Source organism: Cyprinodon tularosa, unplaced genomic scaffold (assembly GCF_016077235.1).
Source record: "Cyprinodon tularosa strain WSP-4 unplaced genomic scaffold, ASM1607723v1 ctg609, whole genome shotgun sequence".
NCBI classification, from domain to species: Eukaryota; Metazoa; Chordata; class Actinopteri; order Cyprinodontiformes; family Cyprinodontidae; genus Cyprinodon; species Cyprinodon tularosa.
Genome location: NW_024039351.1, coordinates 394,889 through 413,004, shown reverse-complemented (window position 1 = coordinate 413,004; position 18,116 = coordinate 394,889). Strand labels below are relative to the sequence as shown.

The window sequence follows — 18,116 nt, the reverse complement described above, 5'->3', positions numbered from 1 at the left end:
GGTATAAGAAGCAGGAGATGACGTTGTTCGGGGCTCAAACTTTGCCGGACGCTTGCGGACGTGATTTTTGAGACCACAGCTGTGCATAGCTCTAAGCATTTTTCTCTGTCCTGTAACGACCTGATCTGGAACAAACTCTGTAACTTTTTTACTCCTGTTTTTATAGTCCTTTTTATATGGTTTTACCCAGTTTGAGTTAAGAGTAGTAAATAACTTGCTCCCAGGAAAAGAACCGGTGAGGAGGCCCCCGGGGGATACAGCCTTTACTTCCAAGGGGAGAAATCCTCCTCACTTTAACAAATTGGTGTTTCCGCCCGTGACCTGGAAGCAAAACAACAGAGCCACCGAGGGAAAAAACTCCACAGCCTGCGGCCGAAACAATAGGCGGTACTATATATATATCTTTTCTCCTTTTTTCTCTTCATCTTTTTTATTGATAATCTCTTTTTTCTCCTGTCTTTATATTTCACTTCTCTTTTTCTTCTTTTTTCCTTTTCACTGACGGACGTATTTCTTTGACGGACGCACTTCCTTAGCAGAAAAACGGCTCACTGTAGCTTATAGGTAAAAAGTTTAAAGCACCAAGGGATCTCACATTAGACGTCGAGGTCAGCAAGTCAATTATATACACAGGCAGGATTCTCTGGCGTCTGCAGAGACGGATAGTTTGATTAGCCAGTTAAACAGGTGAATTGTTGAGTTTCAGATGTTTCTGGAAATACCTTGAAGAGGTTCAGGCTTTCTCCTTTGAGAGAGGGAACCGGTTGGGTCCAGAGACTGTTGGTTCAGCAGAGTGCTCAGCTGCAGCAGCGTCTAGCTTCTGACTTTCCAGTGACAGACCTTGGTTTGACTGATCAGCTCTTTCCCTGAGAGCAGCAGGTTGATTCCAGAGTGAGATCTTCAGGTTTGGCTCTCTAAGGCAGGCAGGCAGGTAACAGGCTAAGCTCATCCAGAGCTTCAGACAAGAGACAGGTTTCCTGTGAGTGAGAAGACAGTGGCAGGTTAGAATTGGGTTTCTCTTGGGAGACAAAGATTCTAGTAATCACAGAGGCTCTGGTTTGCTAACCAAACTTGGTCAACACTGTGGCATTGAAGGAAGGTCTGGCAGCTGCTTAAGTAGAGCGGTTCTGCTGATGGGCTGACGAGAACCAGGTTTGCAGGAGGGCTCCAGCCCAGGAGACCCACGGCATACTCTGCTGGAGAAAGGTGGTACTTCTCCAGATCCCAACAGTACCCCCCTCTCAACGACCGCCTCTTGGCGGTCCTGAGGAAGTGGACGGGAGGGAACTCTCATACTCCTCGATCAGGGACGGATCGAGGATGTATGAGCCAGGAACCCAGGTGCGGTCCTCAGGACCGTAGCCCTCCCAGTCGACGAGGTACTGCCATCCGCGACCTCGCTCAAAAGATTACCAGGGTCAACTTTTATAAACAAGGCTGGAGAGTTAAAAACAATTTCAGTGTGACCTGACCCTGGGTTTTCAGCCTCCAGTTTTTATCCATAAGTATTTTTATCTGTGTATAATGCCGTTTGGAAACTGCCTAAGCACAAACTAATTAATTTGAATCTCTAATCATTACTAACACTTATCTTTTCACTGTTCATCTGGGCCTTACTTTCTTTGCATGACATGCTAGATTCTACTAACTTTACAAATTTCTGTGAATGAAGTGATTAACTATTGACTAATTGATGAACAGTTTGATTGCTTTTTCCTGGTAACAAACCAGAGGGGTCATTTACTTTTTCCCTGCTTGTAGAGAGTGACAGTACGGCTGTCAGGGAGCAGGCATGATTATTCAGAGGCCAATTTAAGGAGAATCAGGAGATCGTTTTGCTTAAACATGTTCTTTTTTTCTTTTTCAGGCTGTGTTTGTAACAATCCTTAAATGTTAACATTTTTCTTCCAGGACAGGCTGACAAAAGTCTCATCCTTCATTGTGTTTTGTTTAAGATGTGCATTAACCCTTATTTTCCCAACAGCTGCAGAAATTCTGACATGTGAAATGGACAACTTGGCTGAGAGTGACTAGAGCAAGAGAGAGAGAGGGGTTCAGATAGTTGAAAAATTTTTGATAGGAGGATTTGAATAGGTTCTGACTGACTGGACTGACTTGGTTAGTAACTGGACTGGATCGGAACCATGGATTAGGACATGAGAGAGATGGTGTAAGAACGCAGCATGCCAGATACAGGGTATAGAGATTGTGAGCTGCATGTTTTAAGTGGATGACATGATCAACCAACAACTTTTTGGAGAAGTCGGAGGCACCACTGGGGTTTTTTGTCGTCTTACATGTTTGTCGTTGTTTGTGTCTGTATGTTTGTTTGTTTTCTGTTTGTTTACTAACATCTTAGCCTTTATAAAAAATAAAAAAAAAAAGACATGGCACGCATGTTAATTTTGTTTGAATAGTTTTGACTACACTACGGATAGAAATGCTTCATAATGAAAGATGGATTTTTGTTTGGAGAGACATTGGACACTTTCTTTCTTGAGTCACAGGATTCCCTGTACACCAACTGCTGCACCTCTAGCCATCAGTCCGTGAAACTGATCAAGTTTGCGGACGACACCCCCCTCATCGGGCTCATCTCGGACGGTGATGAGTCTGCCTACAGGAGGGAGGTGGACCGGCTGGTGTCCTGGTGCAGCAGCAACAACCCGGGTCTGAACGCCCAAAAGACAGTGGAGATGATCGTGGACTTCAGAAAGGTCACAGCTCCACCGTCCCCCCTTGCCCTCACAGACAGCCCTACCCCCATCTCCAACGTGGAGTCCTTCCGCTTCCTGGGCACCACCATCACCCAGAACCTCAAGTGGGAGTCGACCATCAGCTCCATCGTCAAGAAGGCCCAGCAGAGGATGTTCTTTCTGCGGCAGCTGAGGAAAACTTAAGCTGCCAACCCAGATGTTGGTGCAGTTTTACACCTCCATCATTGAGTCCATCGTCACCTCCTCCATCACCGTGTGGTACGCTGGCGCCACCGCCAGGGACAGATACCAACTGCAGCGCATTGTGCGCTCCGCTGAGAAGGTGATCGGCTGTAAGCTGCCATCACTCCAGGACCTGTATGTCTCCAGGACCAGGAGGCGTGCAGGTCGCATCACAGCCGACCCTTCTCACCCTGGACACAGACTGTTTGAACCTCCTCCCCTCAGGGAGGAGGCTACGGTCCGTACGGACCAGAACCTCTCCCCTCAGGGAGGAGGCTACGGTCCATACGGACCAGAACCTCCCGCCATAAAAACAGCTTCTTCCCCTCTGCCATAAGACTCATGAACACTATATGTCAGACTCCATAACCTGCCCATGCCATTTACACTGCTGTATTGCACACTGCTCTATTTGCACTACCTTGTACATTTTACTTTTTATATATATATATATTTTTTTTTTATTTATTTATCCATATTTTTATCCTAAGTGTATATATTAGTATATTTTTTGCATGCCTTATACCCCAGTGTTTTTAGAGTTTTTTATAATTTTATTTACTATTTCATATATGTTTCATGTTGCAAGATTGTACCATAAAAAATTCCTAGTTGTGAACTCCTTCACTAACAATGGCAATAAACCTGATTCTGATTCTGATTCTGGATTAACCTACAAGGGGCACAGAGACTAACTTTGCTCCTAAACTTCAGAAGGAGGGATGGTTTGCAACTGCTAAGATGCAGACATTAAGGAAATGACTGGATGCCCACTGCTTTGGACGAGGAAAGGCCACTGGCAGTGATGGGATGATGGAAGGTCATGGGATCATCGGACAAGACGGATGAAAAAAGATAAGTGAACTGACACGCCAGATTTCTTATTCACAATGAAAAATTATGGGCAACCTAATTTAAACCGGTTTATTAATACAGATCTATGAATAATATATTAGCTTTACGGGGATCAACAGGTAGATGTAATATCTTTCTAAACAACACGGTGGTAGTTGAGGATTTTTATTATTATTATTTTTTTTTTTTTTACAGGACAATATCAGTAGCGATGGCAACAACATATAATATATATTATAGGAGTAACTTTACCGACAGATTTTAAATGGCCTGCTAAATTTTCTTTATATCATCAGGGGTGGGATATTCTTACATAGAGGAATAAAAAGAGGATTTAGAGATGTTTTTACTATGTGATAAATTAAACTGGGTTTTTAGATAAATGGTTTGGTCAGTTATTAATTAGCATAATATTATTAAAGGGACAACAAGTTGAAACTTTAGCTTTTGGGAATGGTAAAGTAGCATCAACAAAATGCAATTTAGGAGAAATTATAACATTTTAGGAGCAAATGTTTAAAGCAAATGATGGTTTCTTTCAATATAAGCAATAACAATGAAGACTTAATGAGTTAATGAGCTTATGGCGATTCAATATCAGGCCCAGGGACTAAAACTTCACCATTTATTTTTTATTTTATTTTTATTTTATTTGTTTTGATTAATTTTATTTGTTTTTTTTTTGTTTTTTACTGCGAGCATAGTTATAAATAGCATTTGAGGGGCTATATACAATTTGGGGGATGGGTAACCATACTTTTTATGCATGAAGCAATAAGAACACCTGACTTTACTTCACTACAGCTGCAATCGATACTTTAGAGGGGATGTACACTTAATATGGTAGTTTATTTGAGATAACGCATATAAGAGGAGATTATGTTTCCTGCACATTTTTCGAACTGGTCAGGGGTCCAGATATGACAACTATTGACTGGTTCTGGGGATGTTGGAACAGATTTTCTTTTTGTTTTTTTTTTGTTTTTTCTTCTCATCGAAGAACTGCTTTTTTGGAGAATATTTTAAATGGACTATAGCTGGACACTTTGCATAGAGGGGATGCAGTCGAATTCAACACCTTCAGGAACTGGGTACTGCTGAGTTTTGGGAAAGCAGCAGCGAGTCAGAGTACAATCCTGTGCTCTGAGCAGATGAACGATTCAATATGACATTTCCTCTTGAAGGGAGGAACACCTTTGATGCTCTGTTTCCTTCTACCTCTATGTGATACTGCTGATGACACAGGTAAACACTTATCCTTCAGGGGGTGTGGGGACACGTGGGCCCCAAGACTATTATGGTTCAAAGCTGCTGTGGTAACAGAGGGAAACCTGATGGACTTGTCTGAACATCAAACTTTTTTACATGTTGGAGAGGATCACTGCTCCAAGATACACTTTTTCTTCCAAACCAGTAGCGGGATGGCTCCTGACCAGTTTCCCACATATAGATCCACTCACATAGACACACACACATACTGTCACGTAACAACACGCCCACACACGGTTAATGACTCAAAGAACACACAAGGGTCCACATGGGAATGAGGTTTTCTTTCATGCACTAACATTCACGGATACAAGGTCTGATGGGGGAGTTTTTAAAGGGAGGGAATCTGCGCCAAGCTGGGTCTTTCTTAGAGATTAATGAACTTTAATCATTTTCAATGGGGAGGGGATAAAAGTAAACTAAAATGCAGTTATAAGTTTGGACGAAACTAAAACTTAATATGTTATGATGTAGAAACAGTTTTAAAATTAATTTATTTAATCCATGAATTGAGTGTTACAATGTGTAATAAAGGGTTAAATGTTTTCTAAATATTTACAGGTTCCTTGAATTAGATTATATTAGTTGCAGTGATTTTTAGCTAATATGAACAAAAAATAATGAGCAGAAACATCCATAGGATGTTCAGGCTGAATACATACTGGTATAAATAACTTTCAACTGCCAGGCATCGAGAGGTAGGTTATGTTTAATGTTTAATGTTTTTGGGGATTTAAAAAATTTTTTTGAATAGACATTGAAATGATCTGCTGAAAAAACACAGAGTCCATGGATAATTAATTTAAATGTAATAAATTAAGTGGTGATTTAAGGGATAAAGGGAAAGTAATTGTGGATAAGAATATCTGGTTGTGACTGCACTTAGATTTTGAGTGAATAAAGAATTGCTCATTGAAGACATTGTTTATCGTGATAAGAACACTGACTGCACTCTCTGTGTGTCGAAGGATCCCGGAGGAAAGGATTGATGAACTGTGATGAGAACAGTCCATGAGAACCACCACATGGATTCAGCATCTATCTGCCATTGGACTGCATGGCGAACAAAGGAGCTGTGGAGGAGGCCATACCAGACTCTGATTGATCAATTAGATTGATGAGTGATAGAGACACTGAAAGAATTCATCATCATCAGTGATATTCATCATTTGTTTTTAACCCGGACCAGGATAATTCTTGATTTTACCTAATTGTGATTTATATGTTTTGGTTTATTTTTATTTTGTTTTGATGAAAATCATGGAAACATTTTGCTCCAGACCGACCAAGATCACGTTTTATGCCACTTTTTCTTTGATGTAGAAAGACTCAGAACCTGATTGGCTTACAGGTTCTTTAAGTAGTTGGTAATGATAATTATCAGATTCAAAACAGGGTTTCTTGCTCAGATTGGCTGAGAGTGGGATTTCCCTGGGGTCACCCCGGTTTTTACTACCTAGTAGAGAGGGTAGCGTTTTCCGGTGGAGAACGGCCCGACCTGTCCTGTGACGTCCCCTTCTGTGACTGAATGATTGGTAAAGTTGGATAGATGGTTTATCCATGAGGAGCGGTCACATTTAGGAGGCCTCCAGGTGGGAGTGAGAGTAGATGAATTTGGCCTTATTGGATTGATAGGCTTAGGTTATCTAGTCTAAGGTAACTTAAAATAATGTGCGCATAGGAAACTAAAACAGCTTTCCTTTAATTAGATGACACGCAAATTGTTGTTAAATGCTGAAACTGTAGTCTTGAGTGAGAACATTTGGTCTGTGAAGCTTTGATTGTGATTACTTTTGATCCCTAATTAATGATACATGACTAATTATAGATGCTCTCTGAGTCACCCAGTCCTTCGAAGATGTGCCTGTCATGATGGGTTCAGAAAAGCCCAATATGCAGAACACAACAGAGTCTGATGAAAAGTTTGACAAAGTTTATTAAAGCAGAAGCACATGGAATGTAACACTGGAACTGGTTCAGGCCGGGGGCAGGTTCACTGGAGTCTGTGAGGATGACAGTTCAGTTAGCTCTGGGACTGAAGAGTTTGAGAGTTTCAGAAGAATACCTTGAGGAGTCCGGGTTTTACTTTGAGAGAGGAAATGTTGGGTCCAGAGACTGTTTAGTTCAGCAGAGTCCAATACCGCTTCAGAGTCTTACTTATGACTTGAGGGCAGATCTTGGTTTTGGGTTTCCAGCTCTTAGCCAAGAGCTGCAGGGGAATCCAGAGAAGGGTCTTCAGGTTTGGCTCAGAGGGCAGGCTCGGCAGGTTAAGCTCATCCAGAGCTTACAAGGGAAACAGGATTCCTGTGAAGCAGAGACGAGGAGGAATTAGAATCTGATCTCAACAGAGATAACTATGTTTTTGGTTGTGTTTTTAGATCGAGGATGAGGTGTTTGCAGACTTCTGTGCCCAGATTGGTGTGGGAAGCATTAGAGAGTTTGAACAGGAGCACCTAAAGCTGCAGGAAGAGGTCGACAAGAAATGGTAAAACAAAAAGCTTTTTATTACTGCATCTGAAATTCAGTCTAGCTAATCGAGCTAAAAGACTTAAATGAGATCCTTTAATGCCATAAAGAAACAAATCCCCGCCTGACAGATGTCTAATGTTTGACCTCTTTTTACACTTTTTGGTTTCATATCAAAAAAGACGACTGGCCTTCTCACTCCAGCCCTGTAGGTGGAGCTGATATGACAAAGTTTATACCCTTAGCGGCGTTTAATGCTCATCAGTTCCACTCAACTAGACGTGGAAGTAGAGATGTTTTACTTTTAGGGGCAGAGGAACGATCAGAATTTAAACTCCTTCGTTCAGTTAGTGGGTTTCATCAAAGGCAGAATTAGATTGCGGGAATCTGTTAACATGTAAGGTAAGAGGAAGAAAGTATAAAAACGCTTTCATCAGCTTTAAGACACATTTTTAAATGCCGCCGCACAGAGCGTCAGGTTAAACCAGGCATACACTGTACATTGTTTTGCCCTTTTTGGGACGATTCTCCAGTCGTGTGAGAATTTTTGGATCGGGCTAAATTTCAGCCTCCTCGTGCGTCCTGCGGCGTGTAGTATACAGGGTGTAACCAGGGGCGATTAGCCTCTCACCACCACCTCCCGATCAGGAATCGTTAGTTTGGGAGAAAATCAAACATGTTTGAAATTCAGTCGGCCATCATAAGGAGTTTGTGGGCAAATTCTGCTGTTAAAGCAGATCTATGAGCCGATTTACCAGAAACTCGAGCACTACGCATGCACAAACAAGGGAGTTCTTCTTCTTCTGTCAGATTGATGAGTCTGACTAGCGCCATCTCTCGCCGCTGATTCTGACGAACAGTGTGAGCAGTTAGATCGCATTAGAGCTTTGGGCCGTACGATGAGAATATGCACCGTGAGCCGTAAACTTTTAAACCCTTCGGTTTCGTTGTGCAGTTTGAGCTGTAGCTGCGTGCAACGATTGAAAATATTGCAGTGTATGCGCACTTTTAGATATCTCCATAGTTCTGTTGCTGCACAAACAGATTAGGAAGCATCTGTTTCTGATAGGCGGACTGGGATCGGAACTAGGAATGGAAAATAAGAAAATTTAACGATTCAAGAAGAGTTGACGATACGTTTATGCTGCAGATCATCACACTGGATTTCTGCTATGTTTTATTATAGAGCCTTTATGTTGTGTTATTCTTTCATCAAAGCCAGTTTTTGTTGTTTTATTCTCGTCAGGATGAGAAGAAGCTTCTGCAGGTAGTAGAGGAGGCTCAGAAGAAGCTTCAGGAGATGAAGAACCAGCTTCTCCTTAGAAAAAACCAGGTGGCTTCATTGAAAGCTGAGCTCAGCTAGAAAACTCAACACCTACAGGAGATCAACAAGTAAAAATCCCCTTTACTATGCTGTTCACTCTGCACCACTGCTTATTGTGATACATAAGCAGGGCTGTACACTTTGCTTTGTTACCAACAGCATTAGAGCTCTCAGATGAAAACATTCAGGAGAACAGAAAGGAAATTAGCGACACTCAGAATTTGCTAAATAGCAGAATTATAAAGAAACAAAACATTAATCTGGGTAATAATTCATGTTTCGCGAGGATATCTTTTTTCAAATTGAGGTTTCCATTCATGAATTACCTGCCTGCTTCTGCTCTTCGTCCTCAAACTCAAGCCAAGGGAAGAGTTGGATCCAATCTGCTTTAAACCTATAAACCTTGTTAGCTGTGTTGCTAAAAAATCATCAGAACAGTAAATGCTGGAGGCCTCATGCTGTCACTGTAATTATAATAGTATGTTATATATTATAGGTACATCAAAATTAGCAAGAAGTGATTAAAAATACTCCAAATATATTTAAAAATCAAGATAAACTGTATGACATTTTCTTGTGTTTTAACCTGAGCTTAAACTAAATCATTTTATATTACTAAATTCACCTTAAAGATAGTTAACAGGCAGACTGTGGATGAGACTGTGTATGAATTCAATACAGAGAGGATCTAATTTAGTTCTACATGTTCAAAGGAAAAAAATGTATATTATATTTACATCCCGCTTGTTAATTCAGGGAATCAGTGGAAGCTGTGTTCATGTGTGGCTCATGTTCAATGGGGAACTGGAGTCGCTCTTCCATCTCTAACTGCAGAAACAGGCTGCAGCTGCAGTGAGGAGGGAGGGGCTCGCTCACTACTCACTAAATATACTAAACTCAGAGTCGTTGGTTCTTGTGTCATCATCAAAGTCTCCAGCAAGACAGGAAGTAGTGCTAAATTTTGTCGCTAGTCGTTCAAAAGAAATAAAGATTGAAGAATCGCTAAATATAGGGACAAAGTTGCTGAGTTTGCAACCCAGCAGTCCAGCGCAGGGTTTTCGTTTTCACAGCCTTCCCCTGATGGTTTATGTGCCAATGAGGAGATAAATTTGTTTTAGGACACCGTTTCTGATCCTGTTATGTTTATTAAAAGTCAAGTGTGAAGTTAGGAAACTGAGTCGTAAGCATATCTTGCAAGATAATATTCAGTTTAATTTAATGTCCTTTAGATGGAGAGGGAGATAAAGCTCTCTCTGACTGAGGCATTTCAGTACATACATTTTATACCTTACACCAGTGGTCTCCAACCCTGGTCCTCAAGATCTACTGTCCTACAGATTTTAGATGCATCCCTGCTTCAACACAGCTGAATCAAATGAATGGCTTGAAAAGGTAATCAATCATTTGATTCAGCTGTGTTGAAGCAGGGATGCATCTAAAATCTGTAGGACAGTAGATCTTGAGGACCAGGGTTGGAGACCACTGCCTTACACAAACACATTCCCCCCAGGGGAACGAACCCACCCCTGCATAAAGATCTCACTCAAACTTGAACATTTGGTTATTCTTCATGATGAACACCTCAGTTCATCAAGGACATAAATTTAGCCAGGTAAACATTTCAGACAATTGTTTTCCGTTCACACCAGAAAAAGGATGTGAGAACCTTAAACACAGTAAGGACATGTTTATCTATATTCCCCTTGTCTTTTTCAAACCTGCTTCAACTCCCTACTTTTCAGCATAAAGAATGGAACAATGTTACTTTTATTTAGCCAAGAAAAAGCATGGTCTAATATCTAATTTCACACGGGGTATCAACATATTTCCATAATGGTTTTAAAGGCAGTCAGATCATCATAACCAGCATAGAGTGGGGAGCTTTTACTTTTTTCTGTCAGGGCAGGAGTGTGTTCACTACTAGAGACTGACATTTTTTCGGGTCACGGGATTCCGGTGGGATGGGAGTCAGTATTAGTAACGATCACGTGATTGGGACGGTACAGGATTAAACATTAACGGGAGCAAACCAATAATAACACAAAAAAAAACTAGGATCGATGCCAAAAAATAAAATAAAATAGAAAGAAAAAAAATCCAGTACTGGCGCGGCCATTTTGTAGTTTTTTTCCTTGAAGCCTACACTATAATGCGAGTCAAAAAAACTACACTACCCAAAAACCAACAGTTCTTCCGCTCTGAGTTTTTCACCCACGCTCAAAAAAAAAAACAAGAATGGGAGGGGTGCGGTGGCGGGAGCGGGAGTCATTCTGAATGGGAGCGGGAGTCATTTCACCAGGAGTGGGACGGGACAGGATTTTGATTTCTACTCTGGCCCGGGATCGGGACGGGACACAATTTTTTTCTGTGGGAGTGGAACGGGACAGGAGTGAAAATCCACTCCAGTGTCAGTCTCTACTTACTACCTATGTGCAAATAAGGAGTTAATGTATTAAAAACACAGTTTTCATGGCACAAAATTGTTCTCGTACCCGAGAGAAGATTACAAATAGGAGAAAATTGGTGAATGCGACAATTTCTCCTAATTATTCCTACGAACAATTTAAGAATAAATTTGTTCATATGAACATTTTTTATCATGAAGCCCAATGTCAACTTTTTTGTCTTTGGGAGGAAGCTACTTTTGGCTTAGGTTTTAATCACCCCAGTGTTTCTGTTTCTCCTTTTGAAAGGGAACTGACCAAACTTCAGTGAGAGGTCATGTCTGCTGAGACGGCCCTGGAACAGAAGCGCATGGCTCAACACAACATGCTGCTCGCCTGCAAAATCCAGGACCTGCCGATCAGTCTGCTAGTGGGCAGCCTGGACGAGATCAGCCAAGTGCAGGTGGTCCGATTCACTAATTGATTTGAGTTTCACCTGGTTTCATTTTGTAAAAATACTTCTACAAGGGACCCCCGTGGCTATCCGATTATTAATCTGCTGAAATAACAAACAACAGTTTAATTGATTAGTAAAAGAATCATGAGTTGCAGCCCTAGAAAAGACACCACGCTGTTTGCTAACAGACCAATAGAAACATAAACATGAATACATAGATGCCTCTTTCGCCTCTGTCATGAATGTCGATGTCACCGCCGCATTGAATGTGGCAGAGAGGAGCTAGAGGGAGAAATCACCCATCATTCCTCTGCTGCGTGGAAATCTACCAAATGTTTTATAGCACAAACCAGATCTGCTGCCATCAGTTTTCACTCGTAAGAACAAAGAAAATTGTGATAGTTTTCTCCCTTGATAGCATAATTTAACAAACAGATATTGATAACTTTGGGGGAAATAGTGTAAATCCCTCTGAATCATAATGTGAATCCAGCAGGGAAACCAGCTAACAAGAAACAAAATGCTATTTTCTACCCACTAGAGTAAACTTCTTAACTTCTTTATTCTGTGTAGGTTTTCCAAAGCTAAAGCTTTAAGAAAGCAATGAGAAGAAAAAGCTTGATCATAGAAACATCATGTGTAAACCTTTCCATATCTGGTATAGACACAGATTAATGGTAAAGTATTAGGGGCATATGTTATCTTTTAGGGAAATAAAGGGTTAAAATCAGTAATATGATATAAAAAGTCAAGAGAGTAAAGTGAAAATATAACAAGACAAAAGTTATATTATTTAGAATTAAAAGGTAGCATGAGAAAAACATCATGATAAGGAAGTTGGAATGTCAGGACCAAAAACATCAGCTGTGTCCGAACGTCCGCCCTAACCCCTAAATCCCTCAATCAGTATATAGAGCGGGGACAATATAGGGGACTTTATAGTGAACTCAGTTAACTGACTGTTTGGACAGATGATCACTACTTTTTACTCCCCATTGGTCAGGTGACTCCGCCTCCCCGCACAGTGCCTGCGCCATCTTTGCCATTTGTCGCCGCTGTTGGATTGCGACAGTCTGGGATATATCAATTCTTCTAGTGGCCATGGATGATCACTACTTCTCATGTTGCATTTTGGGAAATTTCGGGTCCACTACTTTTTCATCCACTAAATGTTCAGACACTCATCTAAAATGGCGTAACCACTATATAGTGCCCTTTATAGTGATTAGTGCGAAAATTTGGACACGGTCATAGAGTCATTTGCAGAACCAGTTCAGGCTCCTGGTTATATTAGGGCCAGGCTATAGCGGATTTTATTTTAAATCCTGAGATAGGTCCTAACATCAGCAGAATAAAGCCAAATCAATACAGCCATAAACTTTTATTAATAAGAACATATTTTTTTGATATTAGGGAGGGACATAAACTATATTATGAGATAACAGCAGGTCTGCCACATCCAACATGGCCGTGAGGCCTAAGAACATAAATATGTCCTCGCCTCGACCTTCAGGGGAAAAAATGTTTAGCTGTAAAATAAAAAAGGATGCAGTTCCTCCAAAAATCATGGGAAAAAACAAAGAAGAAAACAGAGAAAATATTTAGTTTTTGCTTGCTATTATATCGGAACACATTTCTCTCCATACACCACCAACAGATTCCTGAAGATTAAAAAAAGAAATGTTTGATGAAAATGTGATTATCTTATAAAGGAATTCCTAATAGTTGAACCTCTGTTTGCTCCAGGCCATCCTGACTGCTGAGAATCCTGAGGAACCATATTTAGGCGGCATCAACTACCACTGTGTGGCTTCAGGGAAGCGCTTCATGTCTATGGACAATATGTCTGGTGGAGAAAAAGCCATCGCTGCTCTGGCTTTGCTGTTTGCTATAAATAGGTAACTCCATTTTGACCACAGATTTTACCTTTCAGTGCATTTTCATTGTTGATTTTTATTATTGTCTCTGTTAGCTTCCGTCCGGCTCCTTTCTTCATCCTGGATGAGGTGGATGCAGCTCTGGACAACACTAACATTGGCAAGGTGAAAGCAAGCATGATGCGCTCTGTGGGATTTTATCTATTGTTACTCTACGGAGTGCATTTTGGTCCAATATTGTTGCAAACAAATAACACACTTTTTAATAAAAAATTTGGAAAATATGCAATCCAAAAATAAAACTTTGAAACACTTATTTAAAATAAGGTTTTGAGACTACTAGTTTCTCAGTTTTTCCTTTTTTTTAATTAATTTTTGAAAATGTTATTAATTTTATATATTGTTTTTTTTTCATTATTTCTCTTTTTTAGATTTAGCTTTATGTATGTCATTGTTTTCTAATTTAGTCGTACAGATCAGGTTCTCTTTACCTTTGGATGCGGGCTTTCCTCTTCATTTCTATTGGTCTGCTGGACATTAGCAGCATTTAATTGGTGAAAAACAAATGTTGTTGTGCTTCGAGTGAAGAGGATCTTTTAAACAAGATTTGAAAGGAATGCAATATTTGAAATTATTTAAAATTCCATCTGAAATGTCGAAATTTGAAAAAAGAAAAAAAAGGTTAAAATATAAAATCTGTTTGAAAAAATAAAACCCAAAAAATAAAATTAATATGAAAAATAAAAGCTGAGAAGACAGAAAAGTTATTCAAACCATTTATTGAAATTTTTTTTTGTTTTATTTCTGGATTTCTTTTTTTTTTCCATTGACAAAATTTTATATGCTTCAAGAATGATGGAAGAAAATGCCCTCCACAGTGTGTCGGTCATTAAATCAAAAATCAAAAGGATGTGTTGAATATGTCAGGAGTGCAGGAAACTGGTAAAACGGAGTCATCCTGTAACTGAACAGCTTTACTCTGACACTGTTTGTCCGTTTGTTTATAACTGATTGGCTTTGACTCCTCCAGGTGACCAGCTTCATCAGAGAGGAGTCCAAAGTGAACATGCAGATCATTGTCATTTCCCTGAAGGAGAAATTTTTCTCCAAAGCTGATGCTCTTCTTGGAGTCTGCTCGAATGTGAGGAACTTTCAGAACCCCCTCTGTTACCGGGCAGAGCATTTTTAAACTGCTATAAATCCATTTGAACGGATGTTTTCCTTTTCACAGCTTGATCACTGCATGTTTAGTCGCATTTTGACCCTGGACCTGCGTCCCTACCCGCTGGCTGAAGAGGAAAACGACAAAGCAAGGGAAGAGGAGGCCAGATCCGACACAAGGCTGGAGTCTTCTACCCTGAAAAAGACTCCATGAAGTCATCGTTTCTTTGTGTTTTACCTGAAAATGTTCTGGTTCTTAACAGTTTTTATGCCATCAGGTGTTTTGCTGATGGTAGCAACAAGTCTGTTAATAATTTTACTATGAAAAATAGAAGTAACCTGAGTTCTCTAAGTGTTTTTTTTTCTAGGATAGGTTTAAATGGTTTTATTGACCCCGTTGATTGTTAAGGTTTTTATTCATTTTAAGGCTGTGTAGGTTTATTAATAATTGTTAAATTCTGTCATTTCCTCACAGTAACAAAAGTTTGTTATAAGTAATTTTGTTTTTAAATTGTTTTAAACTATTTTCTTGCTTATAGTGATTGGTCATTAAAAATGCATTCAACAAAATACAGTATGCTTTTGTTTTATTCTCAGCTTCTTACTGTTTTAGATTTTCTATTTCTGGGTTGATGATTAAATAATTTAATAATATGGACAATAAAGCAGTTAATTTATTTATTGAAAGGGAACACCATTTTTTATTTTTTTTACATTTGGCCCTTGATTTTACGTTATTACATCATGTTTAACTCACTCATATTTTGTGTCAGTTGGAGCCGTTCTAAAGATATTAGGTTAGGTTATATCCAGTAACGTCTTCCTTTGGGCAATGAGTTGAAGGCACAAACTAAACTGTTCATCATTTATTCTTTATGGTACGCCAGCATTCAGAACATGTAGGCCAATCACTGACCCTCAGACATCTGCGGTTATATTTATATATTTTTCAAAACAATAATAATGTAATAATGTAAGATCAAGGGGCCATTGTAAAAAAAAAATAAAAAAACGTGTTTCCCTTTAATGTTCTTTTTATATTATTTAATATAACTAAATATAGAAATACCAGATCAGAGGTGAATTCTGTTATTATTGCCTTTTGTTCGATGTGATGTAACATCCGCTGCAACAGGGGGCGGTACCAGGTAAAACCGTTCCTCCGAGCTTGGTATTTATGGAATTAACAGTAACATATCTTTGTTTTTTGAACAACTAAACAAAAAACATTTTCATATTGCAATTAAGGCGGGCGGTTGACTTGAACCGGCGCAGGAAAAACAAAACATAGAAATATATCATAATTTGAAAAAGATGGATTTGGGCATAAACTGGTTTAGGAATGACTTGGCTGAAAATGGAGAAAGAAAACAAGGGAGATGGATTTTGAAGGGTGGACGCCAGTGGGAAAAGGGAGAGAATGTGGAAGAAATAAAATAGATGAAGGAAAGGGTGATATTGAAGTTAGTAAACGAGAACTGGAAGAACCTGGTTCAGAAGAAGAAAGGATAGTTAGAAGGAAAGTTATGAGGGAGGAATTTAAAATAGTATCAATATTTAAAAATGAGTAAGAAAAGGATAACTTAAGTCCCATTGTGGTTTTAAGAGAAATAAAAAAAATGTTTAATTGAACTTATTGATCTCACATTGGAGAAATTTAATTCTGCATTTAACCCATCCCCTCGGGGAGCAGTGGGCTGCCATGGTGGGGAGCAATCAGGGATTAAGGGTCTTGCTCAGGGACCCAGAGTGGCAGTCTGTGGGAGTGGGGCTCAAACTCAGAACCTCCAGATTTCAAGCTGCACAATTGGAAAAGTTTTTTTTACAAGTTAAACCCATTGTCAATTTTTGAAAATTAAGAACAAAAGAAAAAGTCTTAAAATGTGGATAATATCTGTAAAAAAGCTGCTGGAGGAAATAATAATGGGAGAAATTAAAGAAATTGGAGGATATATTTATGGGATACCTCTAGATGAAGATCTTGATAAAATAAAGACAAGTATTGTAGGTTCAAAAGTGAATAATCTGAAGAGATTTTCAAAAATAATAAATGGAAAAAAGGAAGTTTAATCCATCCTCATTGAAATTGAAGAAAAGAGTTTCCACAAAACATCAAAATGGGTTACCTCAGTTTTCAGGTCAGACCTTCTCTCCCATCATAGCTTTGCCGTTTCAAATGTCAAAGGTATGGACACATAAATGTCCAAAATGTGGTGAAGATAACAAGTTAGAAAAATGTAAAGAAGTACAAGAACAATGTTGTAACTGTGGAGGACGACATAGAGTTGCATATGGAGGATGTGAAGTCAGGAAGAAGGCAAAAGAAACAGACTACAGTGACTAAAAACATAGCCTATGTTTTTAGTCACTGAAAACGAGAGAGAGAACGAACAGCAAGGTCAATTGAAATAATGGAGGAGTTAAGTTGATAATTTGAAGGGAAAATAATTTGATGTGGGGATTTTAATGCAAAAAGTACATTGTGGGGTTAATGTAGTGATATAAATGGACAAGTTATAGAAGATAAATGGATGAATGAATAGTCTTGTATGTATTAATGATGGGAGGGGAATGAATCTAAGAGCAGGGATAGAATCAGTTATTGATTTAACTATTGTCTCTAATGTGTTAGCTGGTATATGTTAGTGGTTCATTGATAAAAATTCAACAATAGGTAGTTATCACTATCCCATAACAATAAGAGTAGGATGATATTTAGTTAATAAGAATATATGTGTCAAAAAACAAAATTTTAATAAGGCAGACTCGATTAGATTTAAATATTTCAGACTGCATTTATTAAACAAACATATATTTACTTTTCTTGAATTTGACTTTGTCCTGAAACGTAAAGCCGATTCGACATCAGTGTTATTTTGAAGAGAGAGTAAGTTGGCTCCCTGACAGTGACTTTGCTCTAAATTTCTTTCTATTTAGGAATTTAAGTTGATATATAAGTAAAAATGTTTAGACTTTTCTAGTATTTGACCAGGCAGATGATTGACATTGCTTTTTAATATGTGGGACACCAGGGTAGAAGTGACAAATGGTGAGCAGTCCCGCACTTATCGGGGCATCTGGTTAAGAACCGTCCTAACCATGATCCACTGGTCATCAACAGCTCAGCTGTAGAGGTGGTCAGCAGCACCAAATTCCTGGGGGTGGACATTACACACATCCTCACCTGGAATGTAAACACCACCTCACTGGTCAAAAGGGCACAGAAGCGCATGTACTTCCTGCAGAGGATGAGGTTAGCCCACCTGCCCCCACCCATTCTCACTACCTTCTACAGAAGCACCATAGAGAGCGTTCTGACCAGCTGTCTCACTGTGTGGTGTGGAGGCTGCAGCGCCTCAGACTGGAAGAAAGTGAGAACAGCAG

At 39.4% G+C, this 18,116-nt stretch overlaps 1 pseudogene; it reads left to right on the top strand.

Annotated features, from left to right (window-relative positions):
- The first annotated feature begins 5,215 nt into the window (after nucleotides 1-5,215).
- Nucleotides 5,216-14,946, top strand: LOC119798060 (annotated as a pseudogene).
- Nucleotides 14,947-18,116: the final 3,170 nt, after the last annotated feature.